The sequence below is a fragment of the Protopterus annectens genome, chromosome 12.part0, assembly GCF_019279795.1.
Source record: "Protopterus annectens isolate FY-2018-M chromosome 12.part0, PAN1.0, whole genome shotgun sequence".
NCBI classification, from domain to species: domain Eukaryota; kingdom Metazoa; phylum Chordata; order Ceratodontiformes; family Protopteridae; genus Protopterus; species Protopterus annectens.
Genome location: NC_056746.1, coordinates 829,465,810 through 829,478,148, shown reverse-complemented (window position 1 = coordinate 829,478,148; position 12,339 = coordinate 829,465,810). Strand labels below are relative to the sequence as shown.

At 40.0% G+C, this 12,339-nt stretch overlaps 1 protein-coding gene across 1 annotated transcript in view; it reads right to left on the bottom strand.

Annotated features, from left to right (window-relative positions):
- Positions 1-12,339, bottom strand: part of CDH26 (cadherin 26) — a 2,018,873-nt gene that overhangs the window by 1,132,872 nt on the left and 873,662 nt on the right. The window lies entirely within an intron of this gene.

The window sequence follows — 12,339 nt, the reverse complement described above, 5'->3', positions numbered from 1 at the left end:
TCCATACATGGCAATTTTTATAGCAGGATGATCTGTACTTAACATTCTTAAGAGAATTTTGCCACAGTTGGAATAGCAAAACTGAATGGAAAGGAAAAGCCATCTTGACATAGTTTGTCTAGAAGCAGAATGTCAATTTTTCTTATCATATGATACAAAAAGTTGTTTAGTTTTTCTAAACTCTTCAGTTTTATCTAGATAATAGCACATCTATCCATGTACTACCAGGATATGAAGAATTCTCACTTCCTTATTTTGAGGACTATGGTAAAAGACAAGAAGCTGCATAGACTGATTAAGAATAAACTCATTAACTACTTTTGGCAAAAAAGAAAGGTTGTTTCTAAGGCTCACTCTGTCCTTGTGATAAGCCAAGAAAGGATAAATATTATAAGCTTCCATTGAATACAGATATCTCACCCATCTGGAACTTCTCAGTAAACAAATGTCAATAACTCAAACACACATCTAGCAGACTTTAATGCCATCTTCCAAGTTAGAAATTTTAAATAAGAGCTGGTTGCAGGTACAAAGGGAGGTTCAGCTAATGTCTCTGAAACAAAATTCAAATTTCTAGTCAGAATAATTTTTTCCTTGGTGGTCTCATATGCAAATCATCCTTTAAAAATTGATTAACTTGAAAACGAGAAGACAAGGGGAGAGCCAATGGCAAACATGCTGATACCACTACATTGTGTATCATTAAAAAGGTGTAAGCTAAGGACTAATTGAGAAATTCACACAGGTCCTGAAGAACTAGGACCACCCACTTGAGATGGGCCCTGTCCTCTATTTTGGCAACAAAGAGGAAATTATTTTCGACTGAATAAATTAAATTTCCTAGTGGCAGGCTTCCTTACCTCCTTCAATATATTTTGCATGTTCTAAGGAAAAGATGCCTAAAAGGAATAAAAAAATTATCATCCAAACATTTAGGTTCAGATTTTATATATTTTAATGAATAAGAGACCTCTTACTCTGTGAGGAAGTTTCTGGTGATCACCCATAGCCAGTTGAATGAGAACTATTTTTGTCTGGGTTATAAGGGTGTCAACAATAACTTGTGGAGGCTTTGGTAAGTCCTTCCTGATCTTCTGAAGAATTTTGGAAATGCCTGGAAGGGGGTGGGCATAAAGAAGCATCTCTACCAGGGGGATTTCAAAATCATCTGACTTCTAGGCCTTTGTCCAAGGTACTGTGGAGCAGAATTCAGCCACTTGTTGAGATTAAAGGCAAACAGATCTATTTGAGGGATTCCCAATGGTGGACTAGGTGGACTATTGACCTCCAGCTGTAGCATTCTCTCATGATGGTTTATCCTGGATCTGCTCAAGGAATTTGCCACTGTGTTCTAGTCCAAAGGAATGTAAGCTGCCTGAAGGAATAGTTGTGATGAATTGCTATGGCCTAGACAGTCATAGCCAGTCTGCAAACAGGGTAGGACTGGTGATAGGATGATGTGGGGAGAGGAAATGTCTGGCAAGAACAGTGAGAATTTTCTTTTTCTTTGAGTGTTGACTTCCTGGGATCTATTAGATTTTCTTTTGGACTCTCCTTGCCACCTTCTTTCAAACTGTTCTTCTCCAGATTTATGCTGACAAGGTTAGTAAGTATTAGGAAAAAATGTTCCTGGATTGGCTGAATAGTTCCTTTGAAACTTAGGAACTGGAGATAAGAAAAGCCATTTTTAACTCCCACATGATTTTTTAATTTTTTTTTCCAGCAGAAGCATTACTAAATAGTCCTTCTCAAGCAGGGCATTTAATGACTGAGATTTGACATCCTCAAGAAAGGGAAGGATTTTACTGTTAACCAAGCTTGCCTTCTAGTAACAGCATCAGGTGCAACTGATCTAGAGGCAGCATCTGAGGCATTAGTACTAGGTCAACTGCTTTTGTAAGCCATGTTAAGCCTAGTCAATTATCCTATGTGAGAATCAACCCCTGCACCTCGTGTCTGTAAGGTAAACACCTTAATCATTATGCCAACCTTCCACAAAATTAACACCTTTGCCAAGTTTCAAACACAGGCCCCTCTCACCTACAGACCACTGCATTAACCCACCAGGCCACACATATCTGTTTATCTGATTATAGCCACATTTCACATTTTAATCATGTCTATAATATAATCAGAATTAGGCATATTTGACAAAGTGTGTCCCATATTAGTTAAAATTGAAAGAAGGAACATGAGGCCGTGAGGGTTTTGCAATTAATAACTTAAAAAGGTAAGGTGACATAAATATATGTCTTTTTGTCATACCTATCAAGAGCTTTGCTGTCCTTACCATTGGGAATTAGATTAAATCACATTAGAAGAGGGAAAGATTCTAGTACCTTTGTCAAGATGCAAAGAAATGACAGCAGGATCAGCACTGGCAGTTTTAAAGGTACGCAAGAGTCTTAGGCACTACAGGGGCTGATAGCTAGCAATCCAGACTTAGTCATTACAGGGGCTGATAGCTAGCAATCCAGACACAATGAAGTAGCTGAAAAGGCTTCTTCTACAGCTTCAGAAATGGAGGTTTAGGAATAAATATATTTTAAAGCTCACAGTATCTTTTCTGCATATCAGAAATGTCTTCAGCCTCACACTTGAAAATGTCTTTCATTCTAGTAAGTATCACCAAAAAATAATCTTTCCTAATTAGGGAATCAGAGGATAAAGTATAATCTGCCTCAGACTCATTTCCAGTGGGTGATGGAATCTGAGTGACATACTCTAACAATTATTGGTCAGAATCTACAAATTCTTCTTTCTTAGATGAAATATTAGCAGTTTCCCTATTCAAAGGAGTATACATGGACAAAGAACTAACAGAGTGAAAGGACTGAATTGCTTTAAAGAGGCTTTGAGCAAAATTGAATTAGTCCTCTTCATTGGCTTTCTGGCTGAAAGGGATAGAAGGTAGAGAAATGTGTTTAGTTTTTGGATAGTGTTTCTTAGTAATACCCATATATGTGGTCTTTGGAACAGTCAAGGTCTGAGATGGAGATGGTCATCTTACCAGCCACCTGGACTGTTCTTTCTTGAACAAAACTGTTTTAGAGAAGTTGAAACTACATAGTTCTGAAAGACCACCAATAAAGTCACCAGAATTAACTTTTGCATTTTTCCTCATAACTTTGGGGGTAGACATCCTCTAGTAAACTGACCAACCTCCAAGTGTCCCTTGTGCAGAAGGTCTTCTTCAAACAGATGAGTCTAATGTGCAGTTCCCAAAGATTTAATAAATCTGCGATAAGGTACGAGTCCCATAGAATGTGGACCACCAAAAGGAACATCTCTTATCCAGTGGCCCAGTGGTAAACCCACATCTTTCCATAGCACAGCAGGTAGAAACATGTACCTCCATACTTGTTCAAATACTAAATGAATGCTTGATTATATGACCTCACTAATAGATACTCCAGCCTGCATAAGCTCATATATACAATATGCAATTGCTGTTAAATCTACAAAGTAAATATGCAGTAACTTCTAGTGGCCCTTCTCCTCTTGATAACTCAAGGTGACCTCCCACCCTACCATGACAGTCTACATCAAGGATGGTTGGGTGAAAGGAAGACACACTTCCAGGTCAAAGGGATATGACCAGCAATCCACAGTTCGAGGTCATAGACTCCCACTGGCATAAGACCTAAGCAAGAATAATAGACCTGTAATTATTGGTTGTGTACCACTCCCCAAAATGTCTTCAAAATGAGGTGCACTGAGAACAGTAAAAATGATCAAGTCTGTGAGGCCCAACAAGCACAGTAGGGTGTGAATAAATGCTCACCTCTAAACTCTACTGGGAGGTCAGAATGCTGAACTTATTGGAAAGGAATGACTGACAAAGGGAAGGACAAAATGCAGAATACAGTAGCAAACTCCATGAGCAGGAAGCGGGGACCAATCCCTGCCCAATTATCCTACACTAGAGGGAGGGAGGAGGATGAGGGAAATGATTGCTTGCAACAGTGACCACACACACTCATCTATTACTGTGGTAAGTTGGGTACACAACAGTGCAATGTTCTTTATTTGTACCAGTGTCGCAGTCATCATTATAAGGAAGTTCTCAAAGTTACTTGCCCTTCACCAGGAATAGGGAGATGAAATATTGCATGGGAGAGGAGGAATTCATTTCATCCAGGATGGCAGACTAGAATTCTGCTTTTGCTCTGGAGGTCACATTTAGTCTGTAGTGCTTTGAGAAAGCAAAACATGAGGAACATGCTTCTAAGATATACTGCACAGTAACTCCTTTAAGAAAAGTTGTAGTTCCGGTGCCCATTAATTGATTCTTTCACAGGTCATCTTCCTACTGGACGTGCAGCAAAACTGAAATTCTATTTGGAGATAGTCCATTTACTGACAGCTAGCTGTAGCTTGTACTCAAAGGAAGCAAATAAGTATTCTGATTTTCTGACAGTTTTTGGTTCTGTACAGATAGTACTTCTGTGACAGTGAATCTGTGATTGTCCAGTGAGATCAAATTTTTCTATCTCTTGTTCTGAGGCACAGAGAAGAGAATAGGTAGATGTACAGCTTGGTTGATGGTTAGTGCTGTGACCATCTTGGGCATGAATGATGGGATACAATAGCCTTGTCTATATAGAATAAGAGATAAGGCTACAGCTATTTACACAAATTAAGTTTTTATATCTTTCTTGCTGAGGTTACATCAATGAGGAACGCCATTTTCCAAGTCATGGTTTTCAGGTTTACAAATGATAACAGTCTCAAAGGTGGCAAGGTTAGCTTTTCTAATTCACAGTTGTCTCAGGCTGGGGCCAAGCACCATCAGGGGTCAGTGGGTGTCCTGATGTGGAGTTTGCCTTTTAGAAATTATCTTACTGGCAGTCTGAATGAGTGGGAGAAATCCAGTGGTATGGGGGAGGGCACATACAGCCCATAAGTGTACCTTCAGTGAAGTGCAAACTAGGCCTGCCTCAAATAACTTGGGAAAACATGGATGAACCAGTGGCACATCTATCTGCATGAGGTGTTGGCTCCTCTTTTATCACCACAAGGAAAAATATCTCTTCATTTTGCTTAAGTATGATTTCCTTGTATTTGTCCTCCTACTCTCCTTCATAAATTTTCAGAATTTCATTGAGTACAGCTGTGCAAATGGTAACAAGGTCTTATTGTGTAACCTACAAGGTTTAAAGTGGTCAGAGTGTGGAGTATTAGGGCACTGGGCACTGGAGTTTCACATGCTAGTTAGCAGGTAGAACAGGTGGAGTTTCTCCTTTGCCATCTGAATGAGGTGAGAGAGCCATCAATGGTGTCTTGCCCAGCATAGGGTTATGAGAACAACTTTCTTGAGCTTCTTTATCATCCTGGGAAGCAAGTGTATCTGAAAGGATAAAGAAATAAGTATGACCATTTTAAGGAGAAGACATCCACTGCCCAAGCTAGCCAGTGAGGTGTTCTGGAGCAGTGTCTTTAATTGTCTGTTTGATGGAGATGCAAAGAGGTCTATCTGTGGGATACCTTATCTACCAGATCTAGGAATATCTCACTTAGCAGCATTTGTTTTTGTGGGTCCGTGGAGTTCTTGCTTAATTGAGCTGCCATTACATTTTATTGAGATGGTATATAGGTGGTCCTCAAAGACACGTTTAACTGCAAGGTCTGGTACCAGACCTGCATGGCCAGTAAGCAAAGGTGAAAAAATGCATGCTCCCTATTATGTACAACATCACAGCAGTATTGTCTGTAATTATGTGTGGAGTTCCCAATATCTAGACATCTTTAAAAAGTTTCATGTTATGGATGACTGACATAATTTCCTTTGTAGATTTTGTAGACTTTGTGCCCTTGAGCTCTAGGTGTCCTGCATTTTGACGTCCAATGAATGAGCTCTCCAGGCTAGGTCTGAAGCATTCATAGTCAGGATTTCATTAAGTAATAGCACACCTCATTTCTTTCCATCTGTTGTACCTGCTACATTAATTCTGTCCTGACACATAGAAACACTGGGATGTTAAATTCCAGGAGTTGTAGTACCTATTCCCATGTTCTCCGGAGAAGCCATCCTATTTTCTTCATAAGGAATTTGGTTAAGGTCACCAACAGAACAGTAGATTATCTAGGATGGTCAAGAACTCTATGAACACTTACTTGGGTTTTCCTGCTAAGGACTAGAAGAGGGCACTTGGTGACTCCACTTTCTCTCATAGGGGTACACCTTGTTGGTATTTGTATCCAGTACAATCCCTAGGAAGAATATCTCCTGGTTTGGGCAAAGACTAAACTTCTCATTCAGATAGAATACTAGAGTTTCCATTTAGTGTAAAGTGCGGTTTATATTCCTTTGCAAAAATTGGGCAGTTATGTGGATATGGTTAAATATGGATGTCCTTGGTCCTGCATTGAACTATCACTGGGGCCAGATATTTTCTGAAAATTCTGGAAAAAGTAGCCAAACCAACGAGAAAGGATGTAAATTGTTATCAGTGGTTCCAACCACAAATCTCAGATACAGCCTGTGACCTCTGCAAATGGACATGTGGAGGTAGCCATCCTTAAGGTGCAAAGTAAAAGGAGTGCCTGATGGCCTTGAGGAGTAAGTAAGGCCTGTAGTATTAACATCTTCAAATTTGATGCGTTCAGACAATTATCAGACTGATCATATAATATGATAAAAGAAAACTTTGATAATACAACATATATTAAACAGAAACAACCCTTTTAAAGCTAGAAACACATTTTCATAATTCCAGCATTTACCATCCTCCCCTTTGTACATCACGTTTATAAATGGAATTCATGTCAATCTGCATAATAAAACAAATTATAGTTTATAATATAACTCTTACCACCTTTGAGCATTACAAACTTTATCTTAATTTGTGCATAACTTTCAACACCATCCCCCACTCTGGAATTATAGATAAGCTCACTAAACTAGATATAAATCCCTATGTCACAAGATGGGTTGCCAACTGGCTCATGGGCAGAACCCACACTGTGAAAGTAGCGGATTCCAAATCTGACTTCAGACCAGTGACAAGTGGAGTACCACAGGGTTCAGTCCTGGGTCCTCTCCTGTTTGGTATCTACTTCTCTGAAGTGCAGGCTAACACAGGAGGTCTTTGGCTAACAAAGTTTGCAGATGACTGCAAACTAGGAGCCATAATCGAAACTCCTAACAATGTGGACAAACTACAAAAGGGCCTCACTGAGACAGATACCTGGTGTCAAAGCCATGGCCTGAAGCTCAATGCCAAGAAGTGTATTGTCATCCCCTTTGGTAAAAACTCTGTACCCGTGAACAACCACATAGCTAGTAGTCTACTTAATGCCAAAAATGTGATAAGAGACCTTGGGACTCAGGTGGACAGTAGTGTTTCCTTTGATAATCACATCACCATAGTGGTCAGGAAATCCTTCTATGTGGCTCATCTCATCACAAAAGGATTCTCATCCAGAAAAATTAGGTCATTGTTCCCCTCTACTCATCACTCATTAGACCCATTATAGAATACAACGCCCCTTTTGGTATGTACCTCACAAGACATCTACAACAACTGGAAAGACCACAGAAATACCTCACAAAGAGGATTACTGGCCTCAAACAGATGCCCTACGCAGACCGTCTCAAAAAACTACAGCTTTGCTCCATCACATATCACCTACTCAGGGGCAATCTCTGCCTAACATACAAAGCTATGTCAAACCCAGAGCTGTTGGACATGCTCCACTTAAAGAAATCCCAATCCCTCCGAGCTACATGCTCTAGGGACCTAAACCTTGTCACCACAATAAACAGAACATGCTGGAGGGATAGATTCCTGTCCCAGAGACTTCCCATACTCTGGAACAGACTACCTATCTATGTCAAACAGAGCTCCTCATTAGCATTCTTCAAGAAAAATCTTGATGATTGGATGGGAAATGGGAAATTCACCCCAAGGATCACTTCTGTGGCTCTGCTCGACAGGGGCACAGGAAAATAATTTTCTTGGGTGGCGAAAGCCAGGGTATATTTTTTGGTTAGGCTTATATAGGCCCTAGGGCCAATAGCCTAGTACCTACCTATGAACTTGGTACATTTAACTACCATTACAACAGCACATGTGGCATACTGTCCCCTTTACCTTTTATATTCTCATGTTTAACTAGGATATTTCTAAGCAATTGTTGAGTCCTGAGAGATCCAAAAATGGGTTTCTATGGCCTGTAATTTCTTGGAGCAAAACAAAAAGTATCCTCAAGTAAAATCATATGTAGTGGTGCTCAGTTTCCATTGTGCATTACTATTAACATGGGGCAACTAAATTTCCCTAGTCTTTGGTGCTGATGGTTGGCTTCTCCCTTGAGGTTTATCCATAAATTGCAGTTTGTAATGTCTATCTACTTTTTGCAGCACCTGCTCATCTATACTGCTGATGGGCAGACGATAAGTGACCTTCAATTTTCTGGTCTCCCCAGGATACTGCAACTGTCACCCAATATTCCCATTAATTACAAAAGTACATTTGTTCCTGCCCAGGAATTCCCAACAGCTGTCTGTTCCTTGACAAAGGCCAGGTGATAGGGACTGGGGCATCCCCCATTAGCAGCTTCTCTGAGCCTCACCACTGCTGTCTCCCAAGAGGAAGTACACCTTTGCATGCAAGTCCCCCTCAGTTGCCAGTGTGATCTGGACTGTGACAGTGTAGGTTCAGCTGACTGGAACTCCACTGACTACCACCAAGTGCTCCTGCTAGGAGTCACCCTTACAGCAAGCCATTGCTGATTGCCCCACCAAGATGACAAGTTAGAAGCAGCCACTTATTCCTATTTTTTCCAGCCATCTTCTATAGGCAGCCAAGCCACTATTCGTAATCAAGTTGTCTGAGGCATAGTCAGGACTTTATCTGTCTATTCCACTGATCTGGCTTCAACACATTATCTTGATAATTGGTTTATGGGTTCATAGGTAAATACTAGGCTAACTGCCTTGAAGGGCCATTAAGCCTAGCCAGTAACCCAAGGTCAGAATCAAACCCTGTAACTCTATGAGGTGAAGACCTTAACCATCATGCCAAATCCACCCCTATAGGTTTATAGATAACTACTAAGATAACTCCTCTTGTGGGCCATTTTAAGCCTAGCCAATTTCTTTTGGCGAGAATAAAACCCTGTAGCTCTTGTTTGTGAGGTAAACACCTTAACCATCATACCAACCTCAGGTTCAGGGAAGTAAGCCTAGTATTCTGGGTAGTTGGTGTAAAAGGTCAGGGTGGAATTTTGGGGGCTAGGACTAGAACTGGTGGAACAAGGCTGGTATAGTCATAGCTGCTCCAGATTGGAATAGGCCCTCATGACCCCCCTGATTCCCTCAGTTTTCATGCTGTAACCTCCCCTTTTGTTTCACCTTTTCTACTTTTAGACTGCACAACATTATCTTGTCTCTGGTAGTAAGGTACGTGTTTGGAAGTGTAATTTCTATTGTATTTGGGAATCAGAGGGTGGAACATATGTTTCACTGCCTCAAGTTTTTTTTTTTTGAATACATTGCATAACTAGGGTCCAAACATCAATTCCTTATGTGGAAGTGCACTAAGGAGCTATACCTTCACATCCTTTGTGAGTCCTCAGCCAGCACTGCATTCTAACAGCTAACTCTGTAGAAGTCACTCTGGATGTTGTATCCACAGTATCATACCCATCTTTTAGAGCATAATTCTCCAACTGTAAAGAGGTTTGCATTTGGACAATTGAAACTTAACAGTTCTTACCCTGCATACCAGCATGATCCCCTAAAGGTTGCTTGAGAACATGTTCCTAGTATTTCAAAATGTCAGTCTGGCAATTTAGTGTTGAGGCATGTATCTTTGTAATTCTGTCCTGTAACCTACTTTCTCTTTCATTGGGAAGAGTGTTATGTTTTGGAGTCAGTCTGTCTCCCTTTAAAGATTCTAAAGATACCATATTTGTGTTTGCAAATGAAGTTCTTTCAGAAGAACATGTGAAGGTAATATACCACATAGAGCTATTTGGGCTTCTTGGGGGAAGGGGACTGTGGCTACATACGAGAAAGCATCAAAGACATCCAGAAAGGCTTCCTGTACTGGATAGATAGTTTCTGGCTTAAAAAGTCCAGCCTTGAGAGACCACAACCCTTTTCTGCAAGGCTGAGACCTTAGAAGTTTGGGACTAATTAATATTCCCTCAATATGGATAGGTTTCCTTCAAATTATGTGTCCTCTGGTGATGTTTCAGAGATCAAAGTCTCCTCACTGTCAAACTCATAAAATAAGGGCGAAAGACATGTGGGACTTAAAGTTGGAGATTCCTCCCTCTCTTACAGAGATAAAGCACTCTGTCTTTCTTTTGGTTTGGACTCCTAACACAAAGGGTTGGCTGAAGTCATGCTTCATGCTTTCTAAGAACATAAATAATCCTTGAGCGAATTTTTCCCAACATTGAGAGAGGCAGGGTTAGAGTGGAAGTTGGTGACCCACCAAAATGTAGCCACTTTTGTTTGGCTGAAGCATCTACTTCCAACATCTGGGTTTTAAAAGGAGAGTGTTGGAAGGGATCTTTGAAACCAAGGGGAGGTGTCCCTGAAATCCACCTTCCTGCAAGATTGGATACATTCCTGTACTAAAACCAAAGTAATACTACCCTCCCCTTGCTTAGTAGTAAAATATTGTTCAGGGGCAAATATGTGGCTGATATTAGTTGCCTGCTGCTTAGCTGAGTATTTGATCTACTGCGATGTGTTGAAGACCAACAGAGTAGTAACATCCAAAGTTGTACTGCCAGAGGCATCAGCTGCTGCAGATGTCAGGACCGGGTACTGCTCAAGTACCTCTGTGGAACTAACATACTCCGACCTACATTATCTGGACTTCTGCTATAGGCCTTGCTTTTCTCTTCCTTTCTGTTTTGAAGGAGCCATCTGGGATGCCAGATCTAGATGCAACTCTGCTGACATTACAGGTTTTTCTAAGTTGGGAGTGAACTTTTTCTTGGTTATAGTCAGGAAAGCTTAAAGGGACTGATGCCACACCATAAAACCTAAATCCCCAGCAAACTGCACATTCACTAACATTATGCTCTAGATCTGCACAGCAAATGCATATAAATGCCTTTCTGTAGAATCTGGCATTTGCAAGCACATCTATTGACCTCTGTCCTGGAAAACACAAACAACACCATCTAACCATACCTATCCATGTGTGAGCAATAACCTATATATATGAGTGTATGTACGTGTGTGTGTGTGTGTGTGTGTGTGTGTGTGTGTGTGTGTATATATATATATATATATATATATATATATATATATATATATATATGTATGTATGTGTGTGTGTGTGTGTGTGTGTGTGTGTGTGTGTGTGTGTGTGTGTGTGTGTGTATGTGTGTGTGTGTGTGTGTGTGTGTGTGTATGTATATATATATGTGTGTGTGTGTGTGTGTGTGTGTGTGTGTATATATATATATATATATATATATATATATATATATATATATATATATATATATATATATGTGTGTGTGTGTGTGTGTGTGTATGTATATGTATATGCATGTATGTGTATGTATGTATGTGTATGTATGTATATATGTGTACATATGTGTATGCATATATATGTATGTATACTCTTACATGTATATTTGCTTGAATGTATGTATGGAAAACTTAAACATTTATATACTTATTCAATTGTGAAATATCTTGCAATGCTCTACCAGGTTCTTATCTACTCTCATTGTATATTTTGTACACTTGTATTTTCAACCAATAGGGGGAATATCCTCTTATTGTATACTAACAGCTGTAAAGTCTACAATCTGCATGCTACTACTCTGTAATGTCTATTTTGTACATCTTTCTTCTCTCTGTAAACTTATGGAGTTTTTCTCCCCAGAACTCTGCTGAAAACAGACTCGTATCCAGTCAGACTATCCTGGCAAACAAATGTTAAATAAAATAAATAAATAAATGTCCTACATCTCTGTGTCAAGCATTTACTACCCTGTTGCAAGGGATTCTGCTGCCAGTCCCTCCTTCAATGCTACATTCACAGCACAGTCTAGTGGGCCTACATGTGATAAGGCTGAAGCCCAGCAGTTTTCTCAAGTAAGTCTTACCTTTGACAACAGAAACATTTGTAAGTCCTAAATTATGGATTGAATATAGGAATAATTAAAATATCTGTGCTTTTGCACACTGACTACAGGGACTCTCCATAATAGATGAAGCAATGCATAATACCAAGAGCTTTGTGCAGTGCAAGTGGCAAAAAAAAACTTGGAGTGTAGACCCAGGCTCACCCTGTCAGTGACCACAGAAGCTGGAAGATATTTAAAGAGATATAATTAAAGGACTCCTGAAAGGAGCTG